The sequence below is a fragment of the Stegostoma tigrinum genome, chromosome 27, assembly GCF_030684315.1.
Source record: "Stegostoma tigrinum isolate sSteTig4 chromosome 27, sSteTig4.hap1, whole genome shotgun sequence".
Taxonomy (NCBI): domain Eukaryota; kingdom Metazoa; phylum Chordata; class Chondrichthyes; order Orectolobiformes; family Stegostomatidae; genus Stegostoma; species Stegostoma tigrinum.
The window spans coordinates 2727517-2738041 of record NC_081380.1 but is presented as its reverse complement, the minus strand read 5'-3'; the positions used below and the strand labels follow the sequence as shown (position 1 = coordinate 2738041).

General features: G+C 44.6%; 1 protein-coding gene across 1 annotated transcript in view; it reads right to left on the bottom strand.

Moving 5' to 3' along the window:
• Positions 1-10525, bottom strand: part of LOC125464556 (protein phosphatase PTC7 homolog) — an 81476-nt gene that overhangs the window by 18896 nt on the left and 52055 nt on the right. The gene's annotated exons all lie outside the window — the stretch shown is intronic.

Sequence of the window (10525 nt, the reverse complement as noted above, 5' to 3'; positions counted from 1 at the left end):
GGGGGAGGGAGGGCAAACTCGGGAGGGGGGAGGGCAAACTCGGGAGGGGGGAGGGAGGGAGAAGGTTCTACGGTTGGGGGCTAGAGGGATGGTAATAGATGGTCTAGGAGGAAGTGATCATCATGACCAACTGCATATCACGATATCTCCCAGAGTCTAGAACAGTTTTACCAGATTGTAAGTAAACAAACGGTAACACAGGGCTATTCAAACCAGGGACAGAAAACAGAAACTACAGGCAAGTTAGCCTGCCATCTTGCCACAAGGAAAAACAGCCACACTATGCCTACCTACCCAATCAAGTCCCGTTCTCAACCTTTCTTCAGACAGTCCTCATAACATTTTCGGAAGTTTAGGCGCGCACTCACAATGCCAAAGTCATACAGGGCTATAAAAGGGCCAATTGTTAGAAAATGGGATCAGAATAGGTGGCTGTTTTTGACTGGTACGATGAGTCATAGGGGCTTTTTCTGTCCTCTACAACTCCAATAATTAAAGTCTACCAACATGAAAACTGACCCTTTATCCTAAATCCTTATCTTCTATTAATAAGCCAGTCCTCTATTCATGCTAATAGACTACCTCCAACACCATGGGCTCTTAAGTAGCCTGATTTATAGAAATTTATGAAATACCTCCTGAAAATCCAAATCTGTTAGATCCCCTTTATCTGTTCTGTTTATTTTAATTCTTTGAAAAGGTAACAAATTTCTCAGACACAATTTCCTCCTCAAGACTTTGCTTGATCATGTGTGTTTCTAAATACTCTAAGTATGTAATGCATTATTGCTCGACTATTAATTCAGAAACTCAGCTAATAAGCTGGGGATTTGGGTTTGAATCCCAGTAAGGCTGATGTTGGATCTTGAATTCAATAAAAAACAAAACCTGGAATTAAGAGTCCAGTAATGACCATGAAATCAATGCCAATTGTCAGTGGAAACCCATCTGACACATAGTACCCTTCAAGGAAGGAAATCTGCTATCCTCACCTGGTCAGGCCTACACAGAGTGATAGACCTGTACAGCATGGAATCAGACCCTTTGGTCCAACTCATCAGTGCTGAGCAGATATCTTAAAATTAAATTTGCCAGCATTTGGCCCACATCCCTCTAAACCCTTCTTATTCTTATACCCATCCAGATGCCTTTTAAATGTAATTGTAACAGCCTCCACCCCTTCCTCTAGCAGCTAATTCCATACAAGCACCACTCTGGGTGAGAACACTGCCCCTTGGTCCCTTTTAAATCTTACCTTCTCATCAACCTATGCCTCTCGTTTTGGACTTGCCCCTCCCCAGGGAAAAGACTTTGTCTATTTACCCTATCCGTGCCCCTCATGATTTTATACAACCTCTAAATGGTCAGCCCTAAGCCTCCAACGCTCCAGGGAAATTAGCTCCAGCTTATTCAGCCTCTCCCTATTGTTCAAACCATACAACCCTGGCAACATCCTTGTAAATATTTTCCGAACTCATTCAAGTTACATACAAATCCTTTCTATAGCAGTGTGAATCAAAATTGCACGCCGTAATCCCGAAGCGGCATAAGCAAATGTCCTGTACAGCCGCACCATGACCTCCCAACTCCTATACTCCATGAACTGACCAATAAAGGCAAGCATACCAAATGCCTTCTTCATGATCCTGTCTACCTGTAACTCCACTTTCAAGGAGCAATGAACCTGCAATCCAAGGGGTCTACATTCAGCAACACACTTAGGACCTTGCCAATAAGTGAGTAAGTCTTGCCCTGATTTGCCTTTCCAAAATCCAGCAGCTCTCATTTATCTAAATTAAACTTCATCAGCCACTCCTCAACCCATTGGCCATCTGATGAAATCCTGTTGAACTAAGGTAACCTTCTTTGCCATCCACAAATTTTGGTGCCACATACAACAGAACAGTACAGCACAGTACAGGCCCTTTGGGCCAAGATGTTGTGCCGAACTTTTACCCTAATCCTAAGGTCTACCTAACCTTCACCCCTACCTTATACTATCATCCAAGTGCCTATCTAATAGACACTTAAATGCCCTTAAGGAGGTCGATTCCACTACCCTCGCCGGCAATGCATTCCACACCCCTACCACTCTGAATAAAGAGCCTCTCTTACGTCTCCCCAATAATCGACCTCCACTCACTTTAAAACTATGCCCCCTCATAATAACTACCTCCACCCTAGGAAAATGTCTCTGGCTGTCCACTGTATTTATGGTTCTGATCATCTTGTACACCTCTATCAAGTCAACTCTCATCCGTGGTTGTTCTAAAGAAAAAGCTCTCTTAACCTTTCCTCGTAAGGCCATCCCTCCATTCCAGGCAACATCCTGGTTAATCTCCTTTGCACTTTTTCCAACGCCTCCACATCTTCCCTGTAATGAGGCGATCAGAACTGGTCATAACACTCCAGATGTGGCCGAATCAGTCTTTTGTACAGCTGGAGAATAACTTCACGGCTGTTGAACTCGATCCCTCTATTAATGAAAGCTCACATATCATACGCCTTCTTAACAACTCTATCCACCTGGGTGGCAGCTTTCAGGAAACTGTGGATATGAACCCCAAGATCTCTCTGCCCCTCAACACTGCCAAGAATCTTTCCATTAACTCTGTATTCTGCTTTCAAGTTTGTCCTTCTGAAATGAATCATCTCACACTTTTCAGGGTTAAACGCCATCTGCCACTTCTCAGACCAGCTTTGCATCCCATCAATGTCCCTTTGTAATCTAGAACAGCCCTCCGCACTATCCACAACTGACCCACCTTCATATTGTCCTCTATCTTCAAGTTCCTCAAAATTCCTAGTACATCTTCCTTACTAACGTCGACCTCCTCTAGCCTACCAGCCTGTTTCACACTGTCCTCCCATATTAGTAGGTCCCTCTATGAATACCAAAAAAAGTATTCAATGAGGACCTTCTCTATCTCTTTAGGCTCCGTGCACAATTTCCCTTTACAATCCTTGTTCGGCCATACCCCTTCTCTGGTCATTCTCTTATTCCTCACGTATGTGAAAAAACCCCAAGGCTTTTTCACTTGATCCTATCTAGTTCTCCTAAGCCCTTTCTTCAGCTCCTTCCTGGTTAACTTGTATCCCTCGAGAGCCTTTTCTGATCCTTGCTTCCTAAACCTATATAAGCTTCCTTCTTCCTCAGTCATTCAACCTTTCGAGACCCAAGGCTCCCTCACTCAACTGCATCCTCCCTGTCTGCTAGGGACAAACATATCGATCACATGCAGTATGCATTCCTTAAACAATCTCCACATTTCTGTAGTGCTCTTCCCTGGCAGCATGTCCTTATTTTATGCTACCCAGTTCTTGCCGTACAGAATTATAATTACCCTTGCCCGAATTATGAAGCTTACCCTGCTGTATGTACCTATCCTTTTCCATGACTATTGTAAAAGTAACAGTTATGATCGCTACTGCTAAAATGCTCTCCTACCAACAGGTCTAACACTTGGCCCAGTTCATTGCCAAGCACCAAATCTAAAGTGGCCTCTCTTCATGTTGGTCTATCTACATACTGCATCAGAAATCCTTCCTGAACACACTGGATAAAATCCACTCCATCTAAGCTATTAGAACTAAAATGTTTCCAATCAATATTTGGAATGTTGAAGTCACCCATGACTACAACCGTGACTTCTGCACCTTTCTAGTATCTGCCTCCCAATCCGCTTTTCCACTTTTCACCTGCAAATTTACTAACCATATCTCTTGTGTTCATATCCAAATCATTTATATTAAACGATGAAAAGCAGTGGTACCACTGATTCCTGTGGCACACTGCCGGTCACAGGCCTCCAGTCTGAAAAGCAAACACTCCATCACCACCTTATCTTCTACTTTCAAGCCTGTTCTGTATCCAAATGACTAGTTCTGCCTGTATTCCACATGCTCTAACCTTGCTAACTTGTCTATCATGAGGAACTTTGTCAAATGCCTTATTGAAATCCATATAGATCATGCCCACCATTCTGTCCTCATTAATTCTCGTTATTACTTCAAAAACCTCAATTAATGAGATACGATTTCTCACACACAAAGTCATATTGACTACCTCTGATTAGTCTTGGATTTTCCAAATACATATAAATCCTGTTGCTCAGGGTCCCCTCCAATAACTTACTCACCACCGACGTCAGACTCACTAGTATCAGAGATAATGGGAACTGCAGATGCTGGAGATTCCAAGATAATAAATGTGAGGCTGGATGAACACAGCAGGCCAAGCAGCATCTCAGGAGCACAAAAGCTGACGTTTCGGGCCTAGGACCCTTCATCAGAGGAGGGGGATGGGGGGAGGGAACTGGAATAAATAGGGAGGGGGGGGGGGAGGCGGACCGAAGATGGAGAGTAAAGAAGATAGGTGGAGAGGGTGTAGGTGGGGAGGTAAGGGAGGGGATAGGGTCAGTCCAGGGAAGACGGACAGGTCAAAGGAGGTGGGATGAGGTTAGTAGGTAGCTGGGGGTGCGGCTTGGGGTGGGAGGAAGGGATGGGTGAGAGGAAGAACCGGTTAGGGAGGCAGAGACAGGTTGGACTGGTTTTGGGATGCAGTGGGTGGGGGGGGGGGGGGTGGGGGGGGGAAGAGCTGGGCTGGTTGTGTGGTGCAGTGGGGGGAGGGGATGAACTGGGCTGGTTTAGGGATGCAGTAGGGGAAGGGGAGATTTTGAAACTGGTGAAGTCCACATTGATACCATATGGCTGCAGGGTTCCCAGGCGGAATATGAGTTGCTGTTCCTCTGCAACCTTCGGGTGGCATCATTGATGCCACCCGAAGGTTGCAGGAACAGCAACTCATATTCCGCCTGGGAACCCTGCAGCCATATGGTATCAATGTGGACTTCACCAGTTTCAAAATCTCCCCTTCCCCTACTGCATCCCTAAACCAGCCCAGTTCATCCCCTCCCCCCACTGCACCACACAACCAGCCAGCTCTTCCCCCCCCCCCACCCACTGCATCCCAAAACCAGTCCAACCTGTCTCTGCCTCCCTAACCGGTTCTTCCTCTCACCCATCCCTTCCTCCCACCCCAAGCCGCACCCCCAGCTACCTACTAACCTCATCCCACCTCCTTTGACCTGTCCGTCTTCCCTGGACTGACCCTATCCCCTCCCTACCTCCCCACCTACACCCTCTCCACCTATCTTCTTTACTCTCCATCTTCGGTCCGCCTCCCCCCCCCCCCTCCCTATTTATTCCAGTTCCCTCCCCCCATCCCCCTCTCTGATGAAGGGTCTAGGCCCGAAACGTCAGCTTTTGTGCTCCTGAGATGCTGCTTGGCCTGCTGTGTTCATCCAGCCTCACATTTTATTATCTCAGACTCACTAGTGTCTAGTTCTCTGGCTTTTACTTACCACCCTTCTTAAATAGTGGTACATTAGCCAACCTCCAGGGGCACCTCACCTGTAACTATCGACAATACAGATATCTCAGCAAAGCAGCAATTACTTGGAGATAGAAAGAACTGCAGATGCTAGTTAGAGTCAAATCAGTGTAGAGGTGGAGGAACACAGGAGGTCAGGTAGCAGAGGAGAAGAACAGACAACGTTTCAGGCCTGGACCATTCATCAGGTCTTAGTAAGTCACCTGAAGGAGTGGGGCTCTGAAAGCTTGTTTTCAAATAAACCTGCTGTTCGACTACAACCTGGTGTCGAGATATTTTTTTTGACTTTGCCATCCTAGGCCAACACCAGCACCTCCACATCAATTTCTCTATTCATCCACCATTCCATTAACCTACCAGCTTTGCCCTTCACCCTGACAGGATCATATCTCTGGAGTCTCGTTATCTCATTTTTGAAGAATTCCCATACTCCAACAGCCCCTTTACCAGCGAAAATCTACCCAATCACTTTTGAAAGTTCCTGCCTAATACCTTCAAAATTGGCCTTCTTTAAATTTAGAATTTCAAAATTAGATTCGGTCTCTCACAGCTCCTAGCTTCTGTAAATTCACTACCTCTAAAACTGCTGTACCAACTGATCCATGCAATCCAATAGCATTCGCAACCAGACACACAAACTGTAGACATATTAGTAACATGGAAACGCTCCCTAATCTCCCACATCCAACAGGAAGAGCACATCATTCTACTAAAGGCCATCTTTGCACATTAACAAGCTACAGACCCAGAAAAAAAGCAGTTACCTATATCTTACATTTTTAAAGTTTTAATTGAGATCTCTCAATTAAAAAATCCAAAAGGAAATCACTTTACTCACTGTTGTAGATTTACAAAAAACAAAACAAAAACAAAATCAGTAAGGTTACATTTTTCAAAGCCATTTTACTGCTCCTCTGCTGGGAGCTCTCCCACAGTTCTTCAAGATCACTTTGAGAATTTAACTATTTGTTAATTTTTTTTTGGTGACTCCACTGGCCAGAGAGACTTAAAATCAAACAGATCAGTCAGCTACCAAGACTCACTGCAGGATCAGACCGCAGTGCAGGTTTATTTCGCCGTTTGAGTCATTCCCCACGTGGTCACCGTCTTTGTCTGTCTGTCTTCCTTTTTAATGTCACTCCAGCAACGTGGTTCAGTCTCAACTGTCTTCTGAAATGGCCTAGAATGCCACTTGATTCAAAGGCAGTTAGGGCAGGCAATAAAGGGACAGGCTCAGTGGTTAGCACAAGGACCCAGGTTCAATTCCGCCCTCGGGCGACAGTCTGTGTGGAGTTTGCACGCTCTCACTGTGTCTGTGTGGGTTTCCTCCAGCTTTCTCCCACAGTCCAATGATATGCAGGGTAGGGGGATTGGCCATGCTAAATTGCCCATAGTGCCTGGGGATGTTTAGGTTGGGTCAGTTAGACATGGGAAATCCAGGCTTAGAGGATGGGGTCCGGGTGAGGTGCTCTTCGGAGGAACGGTGTGGACTTGTTGGGCTGTATGTTGTGAATCCACACTGTACGGATTCTATGAAACGCTGGCCAGCCAGTTATACCCACATCCCAGGAATGAATTTAAAAAAACCTGTCTATTGTTTCCCAGTCCACTCCAACCAACTATGCCCTTCTCCATTTGCAATTTCTCTTATTTAAACTTCCTAAACAGTAGCATTACATTTGTTAGCTTCCAATCTGCTGAGACTGTTCAAAACATATCCTGGATTCTAGAAAAGTCAAGGCAGACTTTTGGCATTTCAGGAACTCATGAGATGGGGAGCAGACAGGAAAGTGGAGTAAAGCTGAATATATATGCACACTGGCACTAATTTTAATTTTCCATGATTCTAACTTGAATACTTGTCTCTTCAAAATTCCATACACATCTCGATTGGAATGGTGTGGAATTTGGCAGATCAGTGGTACTTTCTTCAAGGCTTGTGCTTGAGGTGGTCATACTCCCAGATGATCAAAATGTAACTAGCCAGAACATGGTGACACTCCAGTCTCACCTTGCTTCAGACAATGTATTTGCTGTACTATTGGTTATGACCTCTACACAAAGCCACAAGAATGCCTTTGAGAATGATTAGGCTCTTACACTGCATTGATGTAGTAAAAAGTATTACCTCTGACAGGAGCAGGGAAGCCTCAGTTACAATGCAGGACTGCTAGCATCTAAGCATCTGCACAAATGCAAAATGCATAAACATACAAAAAATGCACTCAGAGATTGAACAAACGTTTATTAATCCTGTTCATCAGTCTCTGACATAGATCTTCTTCACACCTCCCACATCTAATTTACCAGTTCGGTTTGCTCTTAATGATTTTTCTTCTCAAAATGGCTGACTCAGTGCTGTGGTACATCTCTACAAGTGCTGACTGCGATTCAATGGGAAAGTTGTGTTTGTTTTATTCTTTTAAGAATAGCAAATGCAATAGCAAAGATGGTAACAGCTGGGAGTATTAGCAGAACGTAGTTTATTTTATAATGGAGGATAGGAGACAGTTTTCCAGCAAGAAGCAGTTCATGTTGGTTGATCTGAGAGCTAGGCATTTATTTTAGTGGCAAATTAGACTGGCACAATCTGAGCGACAGTAGGTATGTAGAATGCAGAAAAGATTAAAGAGCTCATCAATGTAGTCAGCAGCTTCTACTTACTTGATTAAAGAACACTGCCCTCAAAGGCTGCTAGATCACATGGTTGCAATGCTTTGGTATAGATCTTTGGCATATTGCACAACTCAGGCTACAAGACAGACTTGTTTAGGTCGCATTGCCAGCCTCCCCTCCCTTCAATCCTGTGGATCATTATTGTTGCCATGGAATGCCCTGCCTGCCAATGTAGCTAACTCAGCCACATTAGAGGCATTTAAACAGTCCTTGGATAAGCATATGGATGATGTTGGGATAGTGTAGGGGGATAGGCTTAGATTAGTTCACAGGCCAGCGCAACATTGAGGGCTGAAGGGCCTGTTCTGCACTGTATTGTTCTATGTTCTATGTGTTCGCTTGTGTGCCATTGTCACCCACAAATCTGAACAACGGTTTAACCAACACACACAAACTGACAACATTCAGAGGCAATGGGACAGATTGGCTGGTATCAGTGATTTTAAAGATGAAGTAGTTTAAAGGTGTCTTAAAGTTGGCCTTTGTTTCAAAGAAGCTAAAAATAAATGCAAGGAAATGACACTTCAGTTGTGAATATCTGGGCAATTTTGTTTTTTTTGAAGAATATAATCATTTTTGGAGGCAAAGGAATCAAAGATATAGAGGTGAAACAGGTAAAGTGGAATTAAGCTGAAATTCAGTCACAACCTAACTGACTAATAGAATGAGCTCCAGGCGCTAATTCACCCAGTTACACAGTTTAAAAACTGAACAGCTGCAAACGTCTCGTGGTTACATTACAGCATATGCTAGGTTTGCGTTTATAGCCATATAACATGATTTTGGATAACTGGGACAAATTATTCCAAGGTACTTTTTCCATGAATGTTGGCAGTCAGAGCTTATTGGTTAAGTCAAAAAAACATTTAGCAATACAGTCATGTGAATTGGTAAAAGAATATTTAGTGGAATTAGGATTGAAGTGTATTGGCTAATGGAGGCAGTCCCCATCATTTTGGCAGTGCAAAATTAAACCATGACTGGAAAGACTGTACGCGCGCAACGCTTTCTGAACACCTTGGAAAGTAGTCAGCTATTATTTTGATAAAAGGAGGAAATGTTGGCAGCCAGCCAGGTATGGAGAAGGTTAGACTGAGTATGCCAAGGTACTGTCAGTTAGAGATTTATAATTAAAGCAAGTACTTATCGCAAGCCATGGGCATCAGTCCTCAGCAATAATTATGTTTCATAGCAGCTGCCACGGCTTAGCACATGCAAAGCAAAGCAACTGGCTCTACATTGGAATTGTCACATACATGACAGATTCTGAGCAGCCCTTTCCAAGTTCATATCGCACACATCTGAAACAGAATCTGATTGATTACAAACAGGTAGTTCAATTGTGATAGAGTATTACACAGGGCTGTTGTGGCACAGTGTACTGTTCAACATATGGATCAGAAGTTATGTCCCATCTACTCCAGAGGTAGATAATAGTCTATCTGCTTAAAAAACGTCAAAGAGTACATGGAATCTTTCAAGGCTGACTAGGTCAGTCAGTACAGCACAAGAGTCCTAACCTTTGGCTCATAGTTTCAAGGCCAGTACTGGAGAGAGTAATTTTTAGGGACTGAGGTGAAGTGGTCACATTCAGGTCCCATCTGCTCCACAGGTGCGAGGTAACTTAGCTGAACAGAATGAGGAAAAAAAGAGAAGAGACGGGCCTGTAAAATAAAATGTGTGTCTGGTCAAATATTCACAGGACCATTTCTGCTTTAATTATTAAAGGAAAAATACCAGGACACAAATACAGTTTTCTGTCTTTCTAGGCAGGGTATCAGAGTAGGCTGTGTGCAAAACTAGTTGAGAAAGAGCATATCTTGAGAGAGAGACAGCCAGAATGAATGTATCTGGGAATTTGGATCACAATAGAAATTCACTGAAAAGGGAAGAGATGCTTTTGATTTTTTTTTTAAAAATGGTTTGTAGCTTACAAGAGATAATGGGAACTGCAGATGCTGGAGAATCCAAGATAATAAAACGCGAGGCTGGATGAACACAGCAGGCCAAGCAGCATCTCAGGAGCACAAAAGCTGACATTTCAGGCCTAGACCCTTCATCAGAGGGGGGGGGGGGGGGGGATGGGGTGAGGGTTCTGGAATAAATAGGGAGAGAGGGGGAGGTGGACCGAAGATGGAGAGAAAAGATAGGTGGAGATAGTATAGGTGGGGAGGTAGGGAGGGGATAGGTTAGTCCAGGGAAGACGGACAGGTCAAGGACGTGGGATGAGGTTAGTAGGTAGGAGATGGGGGCGCGGCTTGGGGTGGGAGGAAGGGATGGGTGAGAGGAAGAACAGGTTAGGGAGGCAGAGGCAGCTTGGACTGGTTTTGGGACGCAGTGGGTGGGGGGGGGGGGGGGGGGAGAGCTGGGCTGGTTGTGTGGTGCAGTGGGGGGAGGGGACGAACTGGGCTGGTTTAGGGATGCGGTGGGGGAAGGGGAGACTTTGAAGCTGGTGAA